This window comes from Oncorhynchus nerka, linkage group LG23, assembly GCF_034236695.1.
Source record: "Oncorhynchus nerka isolate Pitt River linkage group LG23, Oner_Uvic_2.0, whole genome shotgun sequence".
Taxonomy (NCBI): domain Eukaryota; kingdom Metazoa; phylum Chordata; class Actinopteri; order Salmoniformes; family Salmonidae; genus Oncorhynchus; species Oncorhynchus nerka.
In genome coordinates, this window is record NC_088418.1 from 12300116 (window position 1) to 12310382 (window position 10267).

At 41.8% G+C, this 10267-nt stretch overlaps 1 long non-coding RNA gene across 1 annotated transcript; it reads right to left on the minus strand.

Annotated features, from left to right (window-relative positions):
* Nucleotides 1–749: 749 nt before the first annotated feature.
* Nucleotides 750–7324, minus strand: LOC135563938 (uncharacterized). The gene is made up of 4 exons (XR_010460657.1): nucleotides 6945–7324; nucleotides 6111–6184; nucleotides 4596–4904; nucleotides 750–3812 (listed from the first exon to the last, which is right to left on the minus strand). It is a non-coding gene; the product is annotated as an uncharacterized LOC135563938 (long non-coding RNA).
* Nucleotides 7325–10267: the final 2943 nt, after the last annotated feature.

A 10267-nucleotide genomic window follows, 5' to 3' on the forward strand; every position in this document is an offset into this window, starting at 1 on the left:
CCAAAACAATTGAAAAGAAAAAACCAAGTGACTGAGCCTATCTGGTGACTATAACACAGAGACAGGACAAACACCCACGAATTACTAAGTGAACTCAGGCTACCTAAATACGGTTCCCAATCCGAGACAACGAGAATCACCTGACTCCAATTGAGAACCGCCTCAGGCAGCCAAGCCTAACTAGACACACCCCTAATCATACACAATCCCAATGCTAATAAAACCCCAATACGAACCCAACACATAAACCCATGTCACACCCTGGCCTGACCAAAATATATAACGAAAACACAAAACATATTGACCAAGGCGTGACAGCGTACTATTGTTTGTACAGACAAACATGGTACCTTCAGGCGTTTGGAAATTGCTCCCAAGCATGAACCAGACTTGTGGAGGTCTACAATTTTATTTCTGAGGTCTTGGCTGATTTCTTTTGATTTTCCCATGATGTCAAGCAAAGAGGCACTGAGTTTGAAGGTAGGCCTTGAAATACATCCACAGGTGCACCTCCAATTGACTCAAATGATGTCAATTAGCCTATCAGAAGCTTCTAAAGCCATGACATAATTTTCTGGAATTTCCAAGCTGTTTAAAGTCAACTTAGTGTATGTTAACTTCTGACCTACTGGAATTGTGATACAGTGAATTATAAGTGAAATAATCAAATCAAATCAAATTTTATTTGTCACATACACATGGTTAGCAGATGTTAATGCGAGTGTAGCGAAATGCTTGTGCTTCTAGTTCCGACAATGCAGTGATAACCAACAAGTAATCTAACTAACAATTCCAAAACTACTGTCTTATACACAGTGTAAGGGGATAAGGAATATGTACATAAGGATATATGAATGAGTGATGGTACAGAGCAGCATACAGTAGATGGTATCGAGTACAGTATATACATATGAGATGAGTATGTAGACAAAGTAAACAAAGTGGCATAGTTAAAGTGGCTAGTGACATAAGAATGCAGTCGATGATCTAGAGTACAGTATATACATATGCATATGAGATGAATAGTGTAGGGTAAGTAACATTATATAAGGTAGCATTGTTTAAAGTGGCTAGTGATATATTTACATCATTTCCCATCAATTCCCATTTTTAAAGTGGCTGGAGTTGGGTCAGTGTCAATGACAGTGTGTTGGCAGCAGCCACTCAATGTTAGTGATTGCTGTTTAACAGTCTGATGGCCTTGAGATAGAAGCTGTTTTTCAGTCTCTCGGTCCCAGCTTTGATGCACCTGTACTGACCTCGCCTTCTGGATGATAGCGGGGTGAACAGGCAGTGGTTTGGGTGGTTGATGTCCTTGATGATCTTTATGGCCTTCCTGTAACATCGGGTGGTGTAGGTGTCCTGGAGGGCAGGTAGTTTGCCCCCGGTGATGCGTTGTGCAGACCTCACTACCCTCTGGAGAGCCTTACGGTTGAGGGCGGAGCAGTTGCCGTACCAGGCGGTGATACAGCCCGCCAGGCTGCTCTCGATTGTGCATCTGTAGAAGTTTGTGAGTGCTTTTGGTGACAAGCCAAATTTCTTCAGCCTCCTGAGGTTCTGTCTGTAAACAGAACAGAATCTGTCTGTAAACAGTTATTGGAAGAATTACTTGTATCATGCACAAAGTAGATGTACTAACCGACTTGCCAAAACTATAGTTTGTTAACAAGAAATGTGTGGAGTGGTTGAAAAACGAGTTTTAATAACTCCAACCTAAGTGAATGTAAACTTCCGACTTCAACTGTATATATAGAGGTAGAGAGGTTAGATCTAGATATATTTATTTTATTTTATTTCACCTTTATTTAACCAGGTAGGCAAGTAAGCAAGATGGATGGGGAGCAATTAGTTCACATATGGTGTCCAGAGCACAGCTGGGGGCAGAGGGTGGTCTATAGCAGGCAGCAACGGTGAGAGACTTGTTTTTAGAGAGGTGGATTTTTAAAAGTAGAAGTTCAAAATGTTTAGGTACCGACCTGGACAGTAGGACAGAACTCTGCAGGCTATCTTTGCAGTAGATTGCAACAACGCCCCGCTTTGGCAGTTCTATCTCGTCTGAAAATGTTGTAGTTAGGGATGAACATTTCAGTATTTTTGGTGGTCTTCCTAAGCCAGGATTCAGACATAGTTAGAACATCCGGGTTGGCAGAGTGCGCTCCGGGGACACCGTGCGCCTCCCGGTATAACACGGTGCCTGCCCGGTCCACCTCTCTCCACGGTAAGCACGGGAGTTGGTGCAGGTCTCCTACCTGACTTAGCCACACTCCACGTGTTCCCCCCCCACAAACTTTTTGGGACTGCCTCTTGTCCCAGCCTCCAGCTCTGCCTTGGGTGGGTGATTTTAAAAACAATTCACAAACATCAACATGCAGTAGAGCATGCATAATGTTGTTGATTTGACTTCTAATTTAGTTTGAAGTCAATTTAAGTAATAATTACTTTTCATTGAACTTACTAGAAGTATTTGAGTTAAAAAATGCAGATGGTCTTACAGTGTTATAACAACACTCTCCCCCAAATACTGTGTTATGGAATAAAACTAAAAAGTGTAGCAGCATCATCTCTAATAGTTTTAAAAGTCTGAATTTGCAACACCTATGGTGTTAGGGAACCAACGCTCTAGGAGTGTTAGTTTGTCAACACTTTGAACAGTGTTTATTTAATAACACTATTTTGATGGGTCACATATACACATTAAGTGTTACATTTAACACTGTAGATGTACAGTGACTTGCGAAAGTATTCGACCCCCTTGAACTTTGCGACCTTTTTCCACATTTCAGGCTTCAAACATCAAGATATAGAACTGTATTTTTTTGTGAAGAATCAACAAGTGGGACACAATCATGAAGTGGAACGACATTTATTGGATATTTCAAACTTTTTTAACAAATCAAAAACTGAAAAATTGGGCGTGCAAAATTATTCAGCCCCCTTAAGTTAATACTTTGTAGCGCCACCTTTTGCTGCGATTACAGCTGTAAGTCGCTTGGGGTATGTCTCTATCAGTTTTGCACATCGAGAGACTGACATTTTTTCCCATTCCTCCTTGCAAAACAGCTCGAGCTCAGTGAGGTTGGATGGAGAGCATTTGTGAACAGCAGTTTTCAGTTCTTTCCACAGATTCTCGATTGGATTCAGGTCTGGACTTTGACTTGGCCATTCTAACACCTGGATATGTTGCCAAGAAGACAGTCAATCTATGGAAAGATCTGCAAATGGTTCTCTAGCTATGATCAACAGCCAATTTGACAGAGCTTGAAGAATTTAGAAAAGAATAATGGGAACATTTTGAACAATCCAAATGTGGAAAGCTCTTAGAGACGTACCCAGACAGACTCACAGCGGTAATCAATGCAGAAGGAGCTTCCACAAAGTATTTATTGACTTAGGAGTTTGACTACTTATGTAAATGAGATATATCTGCCCCCACAAGGATAGTAGAACCAACACACACACATACACACACATACACACACACACACACACACACACACACACACACACACACACACACACACACACACACACACACACACACACACACACACACACACACACACACACACACACACACACACACACACACACACACACACACACACACACACACACACACACACACACACACACAACTCTTCCAGACTGAAAGTTATGCAGGCTTCTGGTTTAGGGCCTCTCTGGTAGCTTTGTCATTGTTTCTCAAGGAACTATTAAGTCTTAAGATGAGAAACAGTAGAAAACCCAGAACAGTGATGATACTGACGATAGGTGACCTGACGATCCCAGAAACGCTTGTTTTTCATTTCTCACTGAGAAAATAAAGAGAGGTTAGCACTCTGAATACTCACAAATGTTGCAGTATCAAGCCCCATATGGAATATATACACTGAGTGTACAAAACATTCAGAACACCTTCCTAATATTGAGTTGCACCCCCCTTTGCCCTGAAAACTGCCTCAATTCATCGGGGCATGGATCCTAAAAGGTGTCGAAAGCATTCCACAGGGATAATGGCCCATCTTGACTCCAATGTTTCCCACAGTTGTGTCAAGTTGGCTGGATGTCCTTTGCGTGGTGGACCATTCTTGATACACACAGGAAACTTTTGAGCGTGAAAAACCCAGCAGCGTTGCAGTTCTTGACACACTCAAACCGGTGCTCCTGGCGCCTACTACCAAACCTCATTGAAATGCACTTACATCTTGTCTTGTCCATTCACCCTCTGAATTGGACACATACACAAGACATGTCTCAAGAGCGTCTGCTAAATGACTTAAATGTAAATGTAAATGTAATTTATCTCAATGCTAAATAAATTAAATCCTTCTTTATCCTGTCTCCTCCCCTTCATCATCACTGATTGAAGTGGATTTAACAAGTGACATCAACAAGGGATCATAGCTTTCACCTGGATTCACCTGGTCAGTCTATGTCATGGAAAGAGCAGGTGTTCCTAATGTTTTGTTAACTCAGTGTATATGAATACTGTATTATCACCTTTCATTTGAATTACTGGACCTTTTCCTGGTCATATCACATGAACCCATTTAACCTGTGTAACACTGGTCACTGTATATTAACATTGTACTCACATGTAACGGAAACATTCAATGTGCCATGTCCGTTGCCACAGTCTGTGTTAATGGTAAAAGTGTAGTTTCCCTCATCAGCTTTGGTAACATATTTGATCTCACAAAAGTAGGTGTTGGTTGTTATCGTAGTGTTACAATCTTTTGTACAATCACAATTTCGTATTGGAGATTTTGATTTATGTTTCCAGAAATAATTTGTAGTTTTACATCCCAGATTATTCTGACCTACATCACTGTATTCCACTCTACATGTCAGGTTGTGGTTCTGTCCTGCTACAAGCGATTGATTTTCACACGTTACATTAACCCCTGGAAAACAAACAAGGACATGAATTAATCAACAAGCAACATAGTATCGGATGTCAATGAATGAAAGGATATCAATGGATAATATTGGGTATCAAACTATATCAAGGAATGAACATGCAACATAATATCATAGCATTGTTCCATTACATTTTACATTATGATAAACGTGTTCATATACTGTACATACAATGACAAACATGTACATTCACATTCATATGTACAGTGGGGCAAAAAAGTATTTAGTCAGCCACCAATTGTGCAAGTTCTCCCACTTAAAAAGATGAGAGAGGCCTGTAATTTTCATCATAGGTACACTTCAACTATGACAGACATAATGAGAAAAAAAATCCAGAAAATCACATTGTAGGATTTTTAATGAATTTATTTGCAAATTATGGTGGAAAATAAGTATTTGGTCAATAACAAAAGTTTATCTCAATACTTTGTTATATACCCTTTGTTGGCAATGACAGAGGTCAAACGTTTTCTGTAAGTCTTCACAAGGTTTTCACACACTGTTGCTGGTAAGATCAAACAAGCAAACTCGCAAGCTCAGAAAGAAAAAAATGGGGTTTTCATCTATCACTACAACGTTAATTTCTAAATTGTAATTACTTTGCCACTTTTGCCTATTTATTGCCTAACCCTAACCCCAACCCCACTTTTTCCATCACTGGAATTTATACACCTCTGTCAGCATCAATGAAGCTACAAAACTGTCTGTGTTCAATCTGAACATGACAATACAATGACATTTAATCAAATGTATTTTTTTCTCTCAAGATTCTTATTTACAAAGTATTGAAAGGTTTAGTATTTGGTCCCATATTCCTAGCATGCAATTTGACTCTTCAAACTTGTTGGATGCATTTGTTGTTAGTTTTGGTTGTGTTTCAGTTATTTTCTGCTCAATAGAAATTCATGGTAAGTAATGTAGTGTGTCATTTTGGAGTCACTTTTATTATAAATAAGAACAGCATATGTTTCTAAACACTTCTACAATAATGTGTTTGCTACCACGATGATGAATACTCCTGATTTAATTGTGAATAATGATGAGAGGGTCAAAGATCTTACCCCCAAGACATGCTAACCCCTCACCAATACAATAACAGGGGAGGTTAGTATGTCTTGGGGCTATGATCTTTGAACCTATAACTTTCTCACTCATACCAACCATAATAATGTATAAAGTGTGCAGTTTACCTTGTTTTTCTGACTGGACATTAGAAGTGAGCAAACCGAGACTCAGAAACAGCAGAAGCATTTTGCCATGTGTCCTAAAGCACAAAGAACAAATACCACAAAACATGAATAGCTTATACATTAACCTACATCAGATTGGACATAGACTGTATGCTTCAAGCAGTAGTTTTATGTCTTGAAGGACTGGAATTAACCACAGCCCTGATCTGTAGTCGTGGCAACTGTGGAGCTGTAGTGATATTTAATTAAGAACAGGTTAGGAGAAATTCTGGGTGAATCTGAATAGTTTTCAAGTCCCACTCAAGCAGTTTTTAAAATTACTTTCCCTTTTGAAAGACCATATCCAAAGTATAAATACAGTAGTGTATACACACTTAAGCTTTAGAATAGACATTGAGAAAAATAGAGCTTTTTAGACTTATCTGCAAAAGTCAATGAGTTAAAAAATACTTTGAATTCACCATCTGAATTCACCATCTAACACAGACTGTCATTAGCGCTGAGGAAAACAAAATAACCTTCTGAGATTGAGACTCTGAGAGTAATCATGAGATGTCCGTCGAGGTGACGTGACCAACAAATACTCACTCACTCACTCACTCACTCACTCACTCACTCACTCACTCACTCACTCACTCACTCACTCACTCACTCACTCACTCACTCACTCACTCACTCACTCACTCACTCACTCACTCACTCACTCACTCACTCACTCACTCACTCACTCACTCACACACACACACTCACTCACTCATGCGTGTTTTAAGGACAGGCGGGCAGGCAGGCAGGCACACACACAATAATCTAAGTAGGTAAGGATACTGTACTTACAAGCTTACAGCCTCTGAATGTTCTGCCATCAAATAAAGTTGTACTGTGCAGTGTCCCAGAAAATAACTGGGGGAGAAGAGATTGGGTGGAGACAGTGGATACCCCCTTTCACAACCTCTACCCTACCTGATGCCAACTGTTGAGAAGGCATGCAACACGTTCTCTCTCTCTCTCTCTCTCTCTCTCTCTCTCTCTCTCTCTCTCTCTCCATCTCTCTCTCCATCTCTCTCTATCTCTCTCTCCATCTCTCTCTCTCCTCCTCTCTCTCTCTTTTTCTCTTTCTCTTTCTCTTCTCTCTCTCGGACAGATCCCCAACAGTCCTAATATGGGAGCTGAGGGAGGACAAAGCTACAGTCATTTCACTTTCACCAAGTTTTTTTCTTAGACAGGAAAGAACACCAGACAAAAGTGGAGTTTCCAGACTACACTACTAAAATGCTATGTTTATATCACTTTACTTTTGTCAGAGCAGAGGTGTATGATTTGATGTGGATGATTTTCCATACATTTTCTCAATTCTAGGATCTAGATTCTATAGCATTCGAGAGAGAGAGATAATCCCCGTCAGATTTCAGAATGAATTCAAATCAGACTGATTTCAATCTGTTCAGACTGAATTGTATTTATGCTCAACATGTGACAATGACGCCAGAAGTACACGTTAAAATAAAAAGCATTCTGCAATTGGTACCTCTGTTATTGGCCTTGTAAATGATTGAAATCTAAACAATATTTCTTGAGGAATATAACTTATAGATGCCGCATGAGCTTAGTTCAACTGTCACATCAGAACCCCAAATGTAAGGTTGTTTTATCTATTTGTTTGTTTTAACAAAGCACACGTAAAAAAAACCTCTTTATTGCCTCAAAACATGATTAAAACTATAATTGTTATATCATGAGTGGTCAGTCCTTGTATCCATAGTTGATCTAGCAATTTGAGAGAGGTTCAATTTCTCCATCCCCATTCCTCAGCTGTTTACCAAATCAGTGGTGGCTTTGTTATTGTCCGAACTGCAGATTACCCCTTTTAAAAAACATGACTTGGTCTTCCTTGTTTGAACATGAACAAAACACAACTTAAACGTGTTTTGTACCGCTTTGATGAGCTAGCTACACTAAATAGCCTGAATCAGGAGTTGTTCCTGTACAGGTATAACTCATGTCCCTGATTATACATTCACCAGACAGTTTATTAGGTACACCCATCTAGCACCGGATCGGACACCCCTTTGTCTCCAGAACAGCCTGAAACCTTTGGGGCATGGATTCTTCAAGTCAAAAACGTTCCTCATGGATGTTGGTTCATGAAGGTAGGTGGACTGTGAGCTACTGGTAGGTGGGCTGTGAGCTACTGGTAGGTGGGCTGTGAGCTACTGGTAGGTGGACTGTGAGCTACTGGTAGGTGGACTGTGAGCTACTGGTAGGTGGGCTGTGAGCTACTGGTAGGTGGGCTGTGAGCTACTGGTAGGTGGACTGTGAGCTACTGGTAGGTGGACTGTGAGCTACTGGTAGGTGGACTGTGAGCTACTGGTAGGTGGACTGTGAGCTACTGGTAGGTGGACTGTGAGCTACTGGTAGGTGGGCTGTGAGCTACTGGTAGGTGGGCTGTGAGCTACTGGTAGGTGGACTGTGAGCTACTGGTAGGTGGACTGTGAGCTACTGGTAGGTGGACTGTGAGCTACTGGTAGGTGGGCTGTGAGCTACTGGTAGGTGGGCTGTGAGCTACTGGTAGGTGGACTGTGAGCTACTGGTAGGTGGACTGTGAGCTACTGGTAGGTGGACTGTGAGCTACTGGTAGGTGGACTGTGAGCTACTGGTAGGTGGACTGTGAGCTACTGGTAGGTGGACTGTGAGCTACTGGTAGGTGGACTGTGAGCTACTGGTAGGTGGGCTGTGAGCTACTGGTAGGTGGGCTGTGAGCTACTGGTAGGTGGACTGTGAGCTACTGGTAGGTGGACTGTGACCTACTGGTAGGTGGACTGTGAGCTACTGGTAGGTGGGCTGTGAGCTACTGGTAGGTGGGCTGTGAGCTACTGGTAGGTGGACTGTGAGCTACTGGTAGGTGGGCTGTGAGCTACTGGTAGGTGGGCTGCGAGCTACTCGTAGGTGGGCTGTGAGCTACTGGTAGGTGGACTGTGAGCTACTGGTAGTCCGCGATCGACCTGTTGCAGAGCTTTGCCCTAGACACTATGGTGCAGGAAAATCCCAGGAGGGCGACCATTTCTGAGATACTGAATCCGCTGTGCCTGGAAACAGCGATCGTACCACGCTCAAAGTCGTTTAGGTCACTCGTTTTGCCCATCCTAACGTTCAATCAAACAGTAACTGAAATCCTCGATGTCTGTCTGACTGCTTTATATAGTAAACCAAGGCCACGTGACTCACTGTCTGTAGAAGTGATCCATTTTTGTGAACAGGGTCGTGTACCTAATAAACTGTCCGGTGAGTGGATCTCATATGGACATCATATAGCTAAGATAATTCCAGTGCTCATGACATGGATGAACTCGTGCATTGCAAATGGCAGCCACACTACCAGCATTATTAGTGAGAAGAGCTACTAGCACTTTCAATCGCTTGATTGATCATTCAGCATGTTGGAATCACAGGAGACAAAACAACGTGTCCATTTGTCAGTTGATACAAGTACAGCTGGTTTTATTTAAACTGTTTGGATCACTTCTAAGAATGCTTTTAGTCCTACTTACAGGTTTCACATTCACTACATGTTAACAAGACACAGTTTGTTTGATAGTTTTCCTGCTTCATCCCCTTGGATCAGATACAATTGTTTTCCCAATGTCACAAATGTGTCTGTCACATCATGAATTCCCTCTGGAACAAAGCACAAGTATTTGCTGTTTCCCCTCCATGGTGAAAGCAGTGGATAAGCCTCCACAACACTCGAGAGCAGTACATCGGATGGAATAACAGCACCACCTTTACTTTTCGAGTAAGGAAGTTCAGAATCAAGTCTTGGATATATGGGTGTTTTTCAGAGATGATTCTTTAGGCAGGGAGCAAAGGAACACAAACACAGCATCCAGGCCCTCTGCCCATCCCCTCCTATACAATGGTACCTATGGAAACCACTGCAGTGGGTCCTTGGAAGACAGAGGGTCAGTGATTGATTGGGCTTTTGGATGTTGAGGTGTGTTTGGGTTTCTGTGTGTGTGTGTCTCACCACTGTATGTGTGTCTATGTCTGGCTGGGGGTCTGCTGTGTGTACTGTGTGTGTAGGAGTGTGTTGGCATGAGTTGAGTCCTGTCCCTCCAGCCAATCCTGGTAGAGTATGAGTAGGTCAGGGTTTGTGTCAGGCA